The sequence below is a fragment of the Desmodus rotundus genome, chromosome 3 (assembly GCF_022682495.2).
Source record: "Desmodus rotundus isolate HL8 chromosome 3, HLdesRot8A.1, whole genome shotgun sequence".
In the NCBI taxonomy this organism is placed as follows: domain Eukaryota; kingdom Metazoa; phylum Chordata; class Mammalia; order Chiroptera; family Phyllostomidae; genus Desmodus; species Desmodus rotundus.
In genome coordinates, this window is record NC_071389.1 from 193,251,852 (window position 1) to 193,267,429 (window position 15,578).

At 44.9% G+C, this 15,578-nt stretch overlaps 1 pseudogene; it reads right to left on the bottom strand.

The window, feature by feature from the left end:
- Positions 1-216: 216 nt before the first annotated feature.
- Positions 217-515, bottom strand: LOC112322006 (cytochrome c oxidase subunit 7B2, mitochondrial-like; annotated as a pseudogene).
- Positions 516-15,578: the final 15,063 nt, after the last annotated feature.

Sequence of the window (15,578 nt, forward strand, 5' to 3'; positions counted from 1 at the left end):
TAATCCCTGGCCTATTGGGAGGCTTAATAAGCAATGGCCGACTGAGTGAGAAATCCATTAACCTATCAACTCTGGACATTTTAAATCCAGGACATCTACTTTTTTTTTATTCTACTTTCAAATATTTGTTATTTATAATCCCCTATAATCTACATGACTACTTTCAATTACTTTAAAACGTTTCTAATGTCTTTTAATTGTTTAATTATGCTATATTTACATGAGCAGCAGAGTGCTTAAATGACAAGTTGACCTTGAAACCATTCTGTATGACAGCTCATCATTCCACCGTCTCGGGGTGAGTCGGCCAACAGCAGACAGGGTCTATTCTATTCCAACCTGTGTGGTTGCAAATGCCCGCACAATAACACAGAAAGTGGTTCCACTGGCCAGTGCAACATTACCGTATTTGTCACGAAAATCTGGGGAGTGTTTTCTATGGGTCCGTCTTGCCCTAATTTGCCGAATGCTCAGATCTTCGGGCTACTTAGTATATTTCTAGCCAAGGGAAACATCAGGAAGGTGTGATAGGATTGCAGTGGCTGCTCTATTTCCTTGTAAAGAGACAGTTCTTGAGGCTAGAAAGTTTAAGAACTAGGTGCTGGCTGATTTGTATCCTGGTGAGAGCCCTATTCCTGGCTTGCAGACTACTGCCTTCTCCCTGTGTCCTCCCATGTCGGAGAGAAAGAGGGAGGAAGAGAAGAGAAAGGAAGGGAAGGGGAGGCAAGAGAAGGGAAGGCGAGGGGAGGGGAGGGGAGGGGAGGGGAGGGGAGGGGAGGGGAGGGGAGGGGAGGGGAGGGGGGAGGGGAGGGGGGGGAGGGGAGGGGAGGGGGGAGGGGAGGGGGGGGAGGGGAGAACAAGACAGTTCTCAGGACCTTTACTGTTTTAGGTTTTCTGGGGAGGAGCAAAGGAGGCACAGATAAGGGGGAAAGGAGAGAGAGGGAGAGAGAGAGAGAAGGGAAAAGAGAGAGGCAAGGTGAAAATAATTCTCCAGAAGGCATGTACCTTTCTTTACCCATTCTCACTTTTGTGGCTTAAAACAGTGCTTATCAGCCAGAACCCTCTGTGATTTTGCCCTCTACGTGCTCACAAACATACAAAAGTAGGGTTATAACTCCTATTTATTATTGATGTTAACATACAAAATGAAGCTGACCATGGAAATGAGAGGCAAGCAGAAGCTAATAAACTGGAAAAAGCCAATCTATCCCTAAGATGTGGAATCATGCAGGAAGACTTCTGGGGTTTGAAGGGGCTCAACAAATACCACCTCTCCTCAGTATCAAGTCAGGAACCAACATAGAGACAGACACCAGAGATACCGAGAGGAAAACAAAATGTTTGATTTATTATTGACGATCACTAGGTTTGACTGTGCAGCCAAGAGGATCGGCTACGAGCCTCCACTCTTGAATTAGACCAACTCAACTGCCAAGCCACTAGCACAGCTGGAAAACTGCAGGTTGCCCCCAACGGGGGTGAGGCCCTTCCCATGTGGCAGAGAGTTCATCGGAAATGCCCCTCTCAGAGCCAAGCAGATTTGAGGAAGAGTAAGAAAGGAGCTGAGCCAAGCCATGTCCAGGTCTTCCCCACTGACGAATCAGGTGAGTCACCTCTTCTGTTAGCCCGTTAAGGTAAGCGGCGAGATCAAATACCTGCAAGTCCTCAGTGGCTTACAGCCACAGGATTGCTTGTTTACATATCCGGTATGTGCCGTTTTTTCACTCTGGTACTCAGGCTGATAGGCTGGTCCATAACTTGGTCATTGTAGCCATACCTCACTTTTTGTGCTTTGCTTTATTGTGCTGCACAGATACTTTTTTAAAAATTATTATAAATTGAAGGTGTGTGGCCACCCTACATTGAGCAAATCTGTCGGTGCTTTTCTCCAACAGTGTTCGCCCACTTCATGTCTCTGCCACATTTCAGTACTTCTCGCAGCACTTCAAACCTTCTCCTTGCTATTCTATGTGTTATGGCGATCTGTGACCAGTGATCTCTGATACTACTATTGTAACTGTGTTGGGGCACCATGAGTCATGTCCACACAAGGCAATGAACTTAATCCATAAATGCTGCGTGTTCTGACTGCTCTGATGACCAGCCATTTCCTGTCTCTGCCACTCAGATTCCCTGAGACACAATAATATTGAGATTGTAATAACCCTACAGGGTTCAAGGGTCTGTAAGGGTTCAAGTGAAAGGAAGAATTGCACATCTCTGACTCTAAATCAAAGGCTAGAAAGAATTAAGTTTAATGAGGGAGGTTTGCTGAAAACCAAAACTAGGCCTCTTGAGCCAAGCAGTTAGACAAGTTGGGAATGCAAAGGAACACCTCTTAAAAGAAATGAAAAATGCTACTCAAGTGAACACACAAATGATAAGAAAGCAAAACAGCCTTATTGCTGATATGGAGAAAGTTTTGAATGACCTGGATAGAAGATCAATCAGCCACAGCATTCTCTTAAACCAAAGCCTCATCCAGAGCAAGGCCTCAACTCTTCAATTCTATGAAGACTGAGGGAAACTGCAAAAGAAAAGTTTGAAGCTAACCGGGGTTTAAGGAAAGAAGCTATCTCCACAACATAAAAGTACAAGGTGAAGAAGCAGCAAGTGCTGATGTAAAAGAAGCATCAAGTATCCAGGAGATCTAGCTAAGATAATAAGTAAGGTGGCTACCCTAAACAACAGATTTTTTTAATGTAGGGGAAGCAACCTTATACTGAAAGATGATGCCATGTAGAACTTTCACAGTTGGAGAGAAGTCAATGCCTAGCTTTAAAGCTTCAAAGGACAGGCTGACTCTCTTTTTAGAGGCTAATGCAGCTAGTGACTTGAAGTTGAAGCCAACATTCATTTACTTTTCTAAAAATTCTTAAGAACAATGCTAAGCTACTCTTCCTGTTCTCTATGACTGGAACAACAAAGCCTGGATGACAGCTCATCATGGTTTACTAAATATATTAAGCCCACTGTTGAGAACTACTGCTCAGACAAAAAGATTGCTTTCAAAGTATTACTGCTCATCGGCAATGCACCTGGTCACCCAAGAGCTCTGAGGGAGATGTGCAATGAGATTAATGCTGTTCTCATGCTGCGGACACAGCATTCATTCTGCAGCCCACGCATGGACCAAGGGGTGGCTCAACTTTTAAGTCTCGGTATTAAATAAATATATTTTATAAGGTCATAACTGCCAAAGATGGATCTGGGCAAAGTAAACTGAAAAACTCTGGAAAGGATTCACCATCTAGATGCCATTAAGAACATTTGTTATTCATGGAAAGAGTTCAAAACATCAATGCCAACACTTTGAAAGAAGTAGATTCCAGCTCTCGTGAATGACTTCAGGGAGGAAGTAACTGCAGATGTGGTGGAAGCAAAAGAACTAGAAGTGTGAGTGGAGCCTGAATGTGTGACTGAGTTGCTGCCGTCTCATGATGAAACTTTAACGGATAAGGAGTTGCTTCTTATGGATGCGCAAAGTGTTTTCTTGAGATGACATCTACCCCTAGTAAAGATGCTGTGAAGGCTGTTGAAATGACAACAAAGAATTGAGAATATTACATAAACTTCATAAACTTAGTTGGTAAAGCAGTAACAGGGTTGGAGAGGACTGACTCCAATTTTGAAAGAAGTTCTCCTGTGGGTAAATGCTATCGAACAGCATTGCGCACCACAGAGAAGTTGTTCCAGAAAGAAAGAGTCCCTCAGTGCATCACACTTCATTGCTGTCTTGTTTTAAGAACTAGCCAGAACCACCCCAGCCTTCAGCAGCCACCACGCTGATCGGTCAGCAGCCATCAACGTGGAGGTAACAGCCCCCGCCCCCCCCCGCCAGGCTCAGTTGATGGTTACAAAGTTTTAGGAGAAAAAACTTGTTTAAGTTAAGATATACACATTTTTAGACGTAATGCTTTTACACGCTTAACAGACTTCAGTACAGTGCAAACATAACTTTTATATGCACTGGGAAACCAAAAGATTTGTGCGACTCGCTTCACTGTGACACTCACTTTATTGCAGTGGTGCCCAATGAACCCACGTCATCTCCGAGGTGTGTCTGTGCTGGTCTGTGGCAGAGGGAAAGGAGGGAGGGTGGACACACCTGTGTTCTCTCATTCCATGGGCCAAAGCAAGTTACATGGCCAAGCCCACCCTCAACAGGGTGGAGGTGTTTAAACCTCCTGAAGGGAGAGGCAATGAATATTTTTAAATAATAACACAACAATCTACGACATTCCTTCATCCAGAAGGAAAATAAAAATATGGGATTCACTTTCGCAATCTGTACCCAAAGGCCTAAAGGGTAGCGGCAGCAGGCGCTGCTGTTGCCACATGAACATCGCCCGGGCCTACCGTGGAAGTCATGCATGCATTCTGCAGACAGTTTCCACACGCTCCACACATGTCCCGTTTCCCAACCTGGACACCTGCCAGAGGGCTTTCTTTGGCTGCAGGAGCATGCTTGGCCACGGAGCCAACGATTCCAGGAACACCCCCAGGTACACCCCTTGACCAAGGAGGGAGAGAAGTTGGCGCTCAGTAGAACAGTTTTGAGGTATTTCTGCACAGTCAGAGGACCCACAATGGGAGTGAGCCAAGGTTACCCACAATGATAACTGGCTCATACGAATGTACCTTTTCCTCTTTCCCCACTCTGCTTCTGGGGACCACAACCCAAATAAAACACTGCACTCAAATCCCTGGGTCAGGGACTGTTTTGAAGAAACCCAACTGCAATAGGGATGGAAGCTTCTCTTATCAAAGACCTACTTCCTAGTCTCCCACCATTCTCCGTCAATTCTTCTTCTGCCTGCTCAGACCCACAGCACAGAACACGCAGTGTGGGTGCAAAATTCATATTAAATAATAACTAACACTTTCCTTTTGGCTGGAACTGGCATCATCTAGTAATTCACCCAAATGACCAACACAAATGGGAAGAGCAGAGGCACTGCTCTGGGCTCTCTAGGCCTTTTAGGAAACATGGAGTTGTTCCTTTGGCCACACACATGCAAACCCACAAGACACGTGATGTTGTTGACATCAAGGTAATGGGCCTCATTCAAAAGGAATGTCCCTCAAGTATTCCCATAGCAAGCTGAGAAGAGTCCCCATGGTTGCCCAACATGCCTGGTGGTAAACAAACAAGTTAAGGGCAAGATTCTTGCTAAGAGAATTGAGGTATGCATTGGGCATGTTTAAGCACCCTAAGAGCTGAGATAGCCTCCTAAAATGGATGGCGGAAAAGGGGTCAGAAAAAAAAGAAGAAAGCCAAAGAGAAAGGCACTTGGGTTCAACTGAAGCGCCAGCCTGCTTTACCCAGAGAAGCACACTGTTTGAGAACCAACAGAGAGGCCCCTGGGTCACTGGGACCCATTCCCTATGAATTTCATGGCACTGTAGGTATAAAAATAATTAAACAGCTAGATAGACAACCTCTGGCTCTAAAAAAGAAAAGTAAATAAAATAGCTAACATTTATATACTAAACACCTTCCCATACTGAACCTCATTATTTAATTCTTGAAATAACCATGTGAGGTTGGTATCATCATCATCCCTGTTTTATGGATGAGGAAACTGAGACTCAGAGAGGAGTCTCCTCCAGGCACTGACTCTGGCCCCTCCAGTGCCAGCTCCCCTACACTCGTGGGAGGTCTCTGGTTTCTTGTCAAACCCCCTTGACTTTGCAGCCATCTCAGCCAGTGTTAGCCGGTCTCCACCTTAGACATCTTGGTGCCTCCTTCTTTTCAGCCTGTAATTTAGGGGTTTTAAACTGTCCCTTTGGATCCATTGTCACGCCTCATACACAGCTCGTTCATACTCAACAAATGTACCGCAACTGCTAAGTAGCAGGATTGTTGTAGGCACAATTGTTGCAGGCAGCAGGAATACGACAGTGAGGAAAACAGATCAGCCCTGGCTGGTGTGGCTCAGTGGATTGAGCGCTGGCCTGCGAACCGAAAGGTTGCTGGTTCAATTCCCAGTCAGGTCACATGTCTTGGTTGTGGGCCAGGTCCCCAGTTGAGGGCATGCGAGAGGCAACCAATTGATTCCCCTCTCTCTAAACATAATAAATTAATTAAATCTTAAAAAAAAAAGAGTAAGACAGACCATCTGCCTGTCCTCATAGAGTTTGCTTCCTGGTGAGGAGATAGGGAAAAAAAAACGTTTGATGGTCATAAGTGCTTCTCAGAGAATCAGAAGACGGCGATGGGATTGAGGAGGAGTGGGTGGCTATTTTTATTTTTAATCTTTTTTGTTTGTTTTGCTGGCTATTTTTATTTTTAATCTCTTTTGTTTGTTTGTTTTGCTGCCATTGTTTGTTTTGGGGGTGTTATTTTTCATTGGGGAGGCAAGGAAGGCTTCTTCTCTGAGAGGGTTACTTTTTTTTATCCTCACTCAAGGACATACTTATTGATTGTGAGAGAGGGGAAGGGAGGGAGGGAGAGCAGGAGAGCAACGTTGATGCTAGAGAGAAACATCAACTGGTTACCTCTTGTACGTGCCCCAACCAGGGACCAAAACCTCAACCTAGGCATGTGCCCTGACAGGGAACTGAACCCGTGACCTTTTGTTTTGCTGAATGATGCTCCAACCAACTGAGCCACACTGGCCAGGGCTGAGATGGTCATTTTTCAGCTAGAGCTGAATAACAGGATGATACCAGCCATGGAAAGATATGGGGAAAGAACACTCTCCCCAAAGAGAGCAACATATGGGAAGGGCCTCAAGGGAGTACTGCCTTGAAGAGATAAAACTACAGGGTGTGAACAGTAATGCTGGACTTCAGGTGGTGTACATCTATTAAAGGTGTACCACAGGTGGTGTACATCTATTAAAGGTGTACCACAGGTGGTGTACATCTATTAAAGGTGTACCACAGGTGGTGTACATCTATTAAAGGTGTACCATAGGTGGTGTACATCTATTAAAGGTGTACCACAGGTGGTGTACATCTATTAAAGGCCGGCTGCACTTGAGTCCTGTGGCCTCAAGAAGGTGGTCTCCCAGTTTGATCTTCATCATGGGCCCTCCTCACTCCCTCACCCATTTTAGCTTATTCTTTCTCGATACACTTGGAATCTGGAATCGGCTCTGACTCCCAACCTCAGTGAAGTGAACTGCTTCTTCCAGACTCCACGGCAGCACCTTCCACCGCATGGCCCTAGGGTTCTACCTTAGCTCTCTGCCTGCCTCCTGGACTAGGAGCTCCTTGGGGGCTGGAATCTCTCTCTCCCTCTCTACCTACCTACCTACCTATCTTTATAATTGCCTCTGTCTCCATCTCTCCCCTTCACCCCCTCCCCCAGCTCCAGGCTTTAGGAAGGCACAGGACATACAACAGGCATGTCCCGTAATGCTAAGTGAAGAACTCCTCCAGGTCCGTTTGGTACGTTAACCTTGCCCTGTGAGATCTTTCCTGATGCCTACTTCTGCCCACTCTCATCTGCTCCCTGAGCACCCTGCGATGGTTCCAGTTACGTATTTAACACAGTTACTCATTAACCTTTCTATCTTCCCCTCCAAATGTACGTCAAGGGTGGCAAACCCAAATGGCCATGGGTCCAGGCAGGGGACGTAACTGGTTAACAAGTGAAGGCAACAAGGAAGCCAACGGCAAACTCATTTGCATGTAACGCTGGAACTTTGGATTTTTATATGGAATCTTCAGATTTTTAATTCTTAGCACTTAATTGTTTGGAAAGTTAAATGAGCCCTCAAGGGCAGGGATCTCGTTTTACTCATAATGGTATTCTCAGTGTCTCACACCAGAAATGACAAACACCACTTGCTCAATAGCACTTGTTGAACAAACAGAGTAAACTTCATGGAATTAATCAGGTCACCTTCTCTCACTGCAGTCCACCTGACACTTAAACTGGCATCATTTGGCTTGGTCAAAACTGGAGTCCCCGTGAAAAGTAGGGGCACTGGGTTTCCTTCGTTACATCCTGCCGTGACATTCCAGTTTGTTGTCTTTATTGCTCCTCCATCCCAAATGACCCCAGTGACCCCGGGGGTTCTGGGCAGGAGATCAGATGTCTCCAGAGCAGGCTGATTTCCACGGGAGGCCCAGCCGGGTTCACACCCTACTCAGACAGACCGCTTAGGGCTGACGCTTAGAATCCAGAAACGCTGCACTGGAGCTAGCAGCACCGTAGCCTAACCCGGGAAGTGCTCGGCCTCTACTTGCACAGCCGAGACCAGCAGGGGAAACTAGAAAGGGATTTGGAAAGCGACCCACCCAGGGCCACGTGATCCGTGGGCCGAAGTCGTCTCTCCTCCCGCTGCTTTCTTTGGCTTGGCTCAGAAGGCGGCCACACGTCCTCCCCTCTCCGAATTTCTGAGGCAGTGCCCAGTCTCTGTGATACACACCCAGCATGTCGTAAAGCCCTCCAGACTGGCTCGCAGAGCCGGCTGGCTGTCTTCTCCTCTTGGACTAACACCAGGACTGCTGCCGTTAAAGGGTTTCTCGAGAAACGTGGACTTAGGCTGAACACATTCTACCACCAGAAGCGCCGAGGGGCGCCTGGGAGACGTGTGAGTCAAGGGGAGGGACTGGGCGTTTTCTCCTTTTGCATCACCACTAGCAGCTGGCAGAGGGCTTTCTAGCTAAGTCCCTATTTGTTGCGCTGTGCCCACTGCGCGCTGGGCATTGTTCTAAACAGCGGATCTCAAAGTAGAACCCTGGGTACCCCCAGCAGCCCCCCGAGGGCCTTTCAGGGGGTCAAAAACATGTTCACAGCAACACTAACTGTTATTTCCCTTTTTCACTCCTGTTCTCTTATGAGTATACAGTGGAGCTTTCCAGAGACTACATGGTGTCTAATCGCTTACAGAATGTGTACTTGTGATTTTTGTGTTTTGAAAATTTGTTTTAATTTCAAATATGGTCGATATCAATGGATACCTCAATACAATCCACATTACCAGAGGGGTTTTTTTTTTTTTTGGAAGTCTTCAATAATATTTAAAAGCATGAAAGGGGTCTTAAAACAAACAAATTGAGAACCACTATTCTGAGGGGGTGAGAAGCTAAGAAACACTATACTATGCGGGGGCAGGGAAGCAGAGCAGGGCACCGGGGATTCAAAGGGCCTAAGGATGGGAAGCAGGTGATGGAGGCAGGGGAGGGTGGTGGGGGGAGGGGCAGCTTGCAGGATTACACGGGGCAATACAAGTCGGCCTGACTGAGAAATACACCTCCACATCAAATATATCTCCCACTTACCGTTTAAAATGCCCTCATTTATCCTACATTTAAATGTTTTGTTGTGAACTGAATCCTAAGTATAGAAAAATCTACGACTATGTGTGTAGCATTTTAAAAAATTGGTTAAGAAAAAAGACCACCTCTGGTAGTGCTGGAATCCCGCTGTGAGCCGCTGCAAGAGAGCGTCACTCTGCTCACAAAGAAAAGCCCGATCTGAGTTCGCAGTGACGTGCTCCCTGGCACCTCTTTGCATGTGACCATCTGCACACAGATACGTGTGTTATTGACGTGTTAGGACGTGTTATTTAGTTTGGAGTGACCAAGAAGCAAACTCAAACCACTGTAAGGAAGGGACAATATTGCTGCTGACAGATTTTCTCTCCCAGGAGAAAACGAACTGGACAGACTGGGGGGATCCCCATGTGGCCCCAGCTGTCTCTAAGGGTTGTTTCCAGGGAAGTCAGTGGTGCCATCAGGGCATCTGAAGGGGCTGCAGGGTGAGCCCCTTACTGCCCTCTGGCAGAAATACCTTCCTGGGGAGAGGGCTCCCCCGTAGGGTCTTTGCTTTGGGGCTCCTGCTCTGCCTTTCAGCACCTCGACCTATCTCTGGGTCGTGGGAGTGGGTCACAGCTGAACACATTCAGAGCTGAAGCAACGTAGGGCACCCCTGGGAGAGCAGGACTCCACGAGCACCTGGTCCGGGCAAGTCAGACCTAGAAAAGAATCAGGGCTCCACCTCTCTGGGCATCCTCTTCCCTGAGCTAGGATCCTGGTGACAATGCCCAAAACGTGTCTGCCTATGGGCCGAGGCCCAGGACGCCCTCTGAACTGGCTGAACTGGTTACCCTGAGTCTGGGGCACCGCTGTCCCTCTCTTCCATCCAGTGATTGACACTCTTTGTTTAGGAGGAATTTGATTGTCCCCCAGCAGCTGGCTGAGAAAGGCTGCAGAGGAAAGTATTTGGGGATTTTGGATATCTAAACACGTTTTTATCAAACTTTCAGGCCATTTGATGCCTTCGCTGAGAGTAGAATTCTAGATGGAAGATTATTTTCAGTCCGACTTTTGAAAGCATGCAGTCATCTTCCAGTCCTCAGTGTTGCTCTGAGAAGTCTGGGCCTGTTCTGATTTTTTCCTCTCTCTTTCTGGAATATTGGAGGATCTTCCTTCTTTCCCTCAGTGTTCTAAGATTTCAGTGAGTCGACTTGCTTTGGGTCTATTTTTATGCATCACACTGGGCACTTGGCTCTTTCAGTTGGGAACTTGCATTCTGTAGAATTTCCTGTGTGTTTCATTGGTGATTTCTTCCCCTCTGTCTTCTCTGTTCTCCTCTTGCGGAACCCCTATCATTCTGATGTTGGGCCTCCTGCTCTGGACTTCCATTTATCCTTTTTTTTTCTCCTATTTGCAATTTCTCTGCCTTTTTGTGATTTTTAAGAGGTTTTATCTACTGGATCTTCCAACTTTTTGACTGGTTATTTTTATTTCAACTATCATATCTTTCCTTTTAAATCTTTGGATGTTTTCTGTTGGTATTCTATTTTTTTTTTTTCAGTTTAGACATGTAATTATCTTTTCTTATCTCTCTGAAGACAATGTTTTTTTAAAAAACTTCCTGCACAGGCTCTGTGTCCTCCAGGTGGCTTTTATCTTGTTTGGTTTGGTCTCTCTTCCATGTTCAAGGCTTTCCCCAGATGTGAGGTATTCCTTAGCTCTACGGTCAATGAAAAACTAAAAAGCTAAATGGAAGCTTTTAGCACATGGAAGACTGTCTACTTGGAGCTTCCAAGTAGGATTCTCTGGGGACCTATTTGTTAGAAAACCCAGGACGTCAGTGTTTTAAAATATCTCCTTTAAGCTAGACATCTTCCACCCCATCCCTGGAAGGTAAGGGTTTGGTTGCCAGAGTTCCAGGAACCCAGTGGAGGGGTGAGGACAGGAGGAGTGGGGGTGTCGTGTTTCCACATTCAGCATTAAAACGCATATGGTTTCTTTATCCCTGTTTTCTGGGCCACACCCATGTCGTCAACTGTACCCAGAGAAGCTCTGCTTCACCCCCTCCTGAGAATAATCTTCCAGACTTCTCCCTGTGTGTGGGGAGTTTCAGGGGAGTGTGGGGAGTGTAGAGGGGGAGTGGGGATTTGGATCTGATTGCTCCCTAAATAGCTCATCTAGTTCTTCCTGTTGTAGCACCACCCCCCACTCCCCCTCCCCCCCCCCCATGCCCTTCGCTCGCAGAGGCTCTGGGCTGCCAGGTTCTTTGCTGTGTAAATTCGGTTTGTGCTCAGCCCTTCCCACAGCTGCTCTGGACTCAGCGTTCCCAGGCCTGCCAAATTAGTCACCCCGTCATTCTCCTCTTGCGGCTGTGGTTTCCCATCCTGTTTTCTCAACGTTGCGGGTTTCTGTTTTTCAAAAATCCCTCTTCCAGAAGTTTTAGGGTTCGGGAAGGAGCAAAATTAGATACATATACTCAATCTGTCACTGTAACCTGAACACTACCCTAAAATTCTGAGACCCAATCTGCTCCTTAAATTCCCACTGCTCTGCTGGAATGCGGGAATACAGATGTGTTTAGGACATGGTGCCCATCCTCATGGATATCGGTTAAGCAGAAGAGATGGGCGTACTCAAGGGAACCAAATACTAGCCCACAATCCTTGAGGGTCAAATGGGTCTTGGATTTCAGAAAGATAATACGAGGTATATGCTATTATTCTCATGGCATGCCACTGGGTCCTGCTGCCGCACATGGGAATGAACGATATTTATATCGCTGTGGTGAAACTTATGAGTATTCACAGTAAGGAGGCTTTTTTTTTTTTTTAAAGACTATAAATAGCCTCATATCCATGCAGGGAAGGTTTTAAAACCAAATGATTTAACAAACCAAGTCCAGTTTTCAGCTTGGGGATTCTGAATTGTTGATCAGGCCCTGTAAACCTCTAGAATACATTAAGTTTATAAATGAAGTTTGTACAAAGTACTGTGGGTATAAACTGGAAAGCTTCACAGAGGAGGTGATATTTGAGCTGGACCTTGAAGAATGAATAGGAGTTCACCAGAAAGGAAAAGGAGTTGTAGGGAGTCTTCAAGGTCAAAAATATGCTCAGAGTGAGCAGCTCAAGCAAAGGCCCAGAGATTTGCAGCAGGAAAAAACGTCACTTCCTTTCCTGCTCCTGGAGAATATGAGCAACTAGGCATCCTGGTTTGGTTCTAGAGCCAGGTCTCTTCCCATAGGATGAGTCCACTCTTTCCAGCTAAAACTTGAACTTTAATAGAGATGAAATGGTATGAGCGCTGGAGCTGGGGAGGTTGGTGGGGGCAGGTCGTAGAGAGCTGTCTGGGCTACAGCAAGAAGTTTAGGCCTCACCCTGTAGGACAGCATTTCTCTAAGTGTGGTCCCCAAGCCCTTTCAAGGAGGTCAAGAGGTCAAAAGCATTATCACACTGTGCATTTGCTTTTTAAAAACTCTGTTGACATGTGCAATAACGCAAAAGCAACGTTGAGTAAAACTGCTGGCACCTAAGCAGGAATCAATCTGTACAGGTAGGCAGTCATTTATGCTTAACCACCAGGCACTTGCAATTTTTTTTTTAGCTTGCTTTACTTAAGAACATCCTTGAAGATCTCCTCCCCTTTTCATTGCAGTATTATTTACAATAGTGAAGATATGGAAGCAACCCAAGTGCCCATCAGTAGATGAGGGGATAAAAAAGGGGTGGCACATACATACAAAGGAATATTACTTGACCACAAAAAGAATGAAATCTTACCATTTGCTACAGCGCGGATGGACCTAGAGGGTATCATGCTAAGTGAAATAAGTCAGACAGAGAAAGACAGATACTGTATCATTTCACTTATATGTGGAATCTAATGAAAAAATTAATGAACAAACAAAATTGAGACAGACTCATAGACACAGGAGACAGACTCATAGACACGGAAAACAGACTGATGATCGCCAGAGGGGAGAGAGGTTGGAGGATTGTCTGAGAAAGGTGAAGGGTTAAGAAGTGCACATTGGTAGTTACAAAATGATCACAGGGCTGTGAAGTGCAGCACAGGGAGTATAGTCGATAACATTGTAATAACTATGTGTGGTGCCACGTGGGTACTGGAGATATCAGGGGATCGCTGTGTGAAGTGTATGATTCTCTAACCACTATGCTGCACTCCCGAAACTAATTGAAAATAATACTGCATATCAACTACAATTGAAAATAAAAATTTAAAAGTACTGTTAAATAAATGTTATCAATGAAAAAAAGATGTCCTTGATGAAACAGTAAACCTATTATGTTTACTAATCCTTGACCCTGGAGCACATGACTTTCAAAAGTTCTGTGGGAATGAATGGGAAATAGGCATAAAGCAATTCCACTCAGTGCTGAAGTACCTGGTGATCACCAGCAAAAGCATTTTCGCAAGTGTTTGAGTTACAGGGGAAGCCAGCCATTTTTCATGGAACACCATTTTTGCTTGAAAGAACAACTTCTAAAAAGTATAGGCTACTCAGATTTGGGCGTTTTCTTGAAAATGAATGCAGTGAGCCTGTCGCTTCAAGGAAATCCCCTGACAGGTACTTGTTGCCAATAAAATGTGAGTTTTCGAGCAAAAACTAAAATGTTGGAAATTTCACACTGTGGATTTGACAGCTTCCCAAGACTGAAAGAATTTTTCTGATGAGATCAATGATAATATCATTAGTGATATTAACTAATGAGATGTGTCATTATAGTAAGGAAATAGGTCAACATTTCAAAGATCTACATAAGTTAGGGGCTCGGTATCTTTCAACAAGACTAGTGAGTGAGGCTCCAAAATCATGCCTGGATAAAAGATCTACTAAAATGCAAGACAGATCAATGGATTTTTTAAGGTAACAGAATAAGAAAAATTCAGTGATATGGTTTGAGAGTCCACATTGAAACTAACCTTTTTTAAAAAACTACCATTTGTTGAGGTTGGGTATAGGATTTAAGAATATCCACAATTATCTGCAAGGGCTGTTCAAGCACTCTTATTTTACCAAGTGGATATTTGTAAGGCCCAATTTTCTTCATAACCCTCGACTGAAACAATATATTGCGACAGATTGATTGTAGAAGCAAAGATGAGAATCAAGCTGTTTCCTACTTCAGCCAAACAATAAAAAGATTTGCAAAGCTGTAAAATGATGCTGCATTGGTTGTTGATTATGCTTGTTTTGGAAAATTTAGCTATTTTTCATAAAAATATTCACATGCAATAGGTTTCCTATTTTAATTTTTAATTAATAAATAACATTTAAAATATGCATATTCTCATTTTCAATTTCTAATATGGGAAATGTTGATAGATACAACCCACATATTAAAAAATTCCTTGGGATTCTCAATAATTTTTGAGATGGCAAAGAAGTCCTCAGACCAAAAAGTTTGAGAACCACTGCTTCAAGCAAGGATCGGTCGGCGGCAGATCTAAACAAGAGAGATTTCGCTCCAGAAAGATGCCTCTCAAAGCAGTGTGGGGGCCGGGTCTCCTCACCAGAGAGGCTTCCCACAGGCAAGTCTCCTTCCCACACCCCTCTGTAACCCCTGACCCAGCCTTGTTTAGCCTTTATCACCGCCTGGGCATGGGTTCATTCTTGCGTTTTGTATATTTAATGCTTCCCTTCAGGAGCATGTACACTTCTTGATAGCAGAGATGCTTGCAGTCTGTATTCCCAGCACCTAGATGAGGCCTGGCCCAAGTAGACACCCAGTATTTATTTTCTGAACAAATGAATGAATGCATGATTTGATATCTATCTAAGGTTTTGTTTAAAAAAAAACCCTTGGAAGCCACTCATCTCTAGATGAGATCATCCGTGTGTGACCTACACCCTAAAGCTACCTGACACAGCAGCGAACATTGGCTGAGCCCTTGCTATAAACTGCCCTACATGTTTTCCAGGTATTCTTTCATTAATCATTTCAGGAACCAGTGAAGTACACACCATTATGCCTATTTTATAGATGAGGAAACTGAGGCAAAGAGAGATTAAGTAACTTGCCCAAGATCGCACACCTAGTTAGTGTCTCAGCAGAAGTTTGAACCAAGCGGTTTGGCCCTGTAGTCCACACCTTCATCACCCCGCCCCGCTAGTGGGCCTGGGAAGGCCCTGAACATCCAGTGTGAAGGGGATGGGCCAGGGTCCCTGGGGTGCTCCTGATGGAGTTCTTTGGGTCTCTGATGTTGAGATTTTACTTATCTACAGTTTTAATGTTACTTAATTTATACATAAATAAATGAATATTCTAAGTTAAAAATATACTCTAAATTAAATATTTATATATAAGTAAATCATTCATGCAACAGATATTTACTGAGTG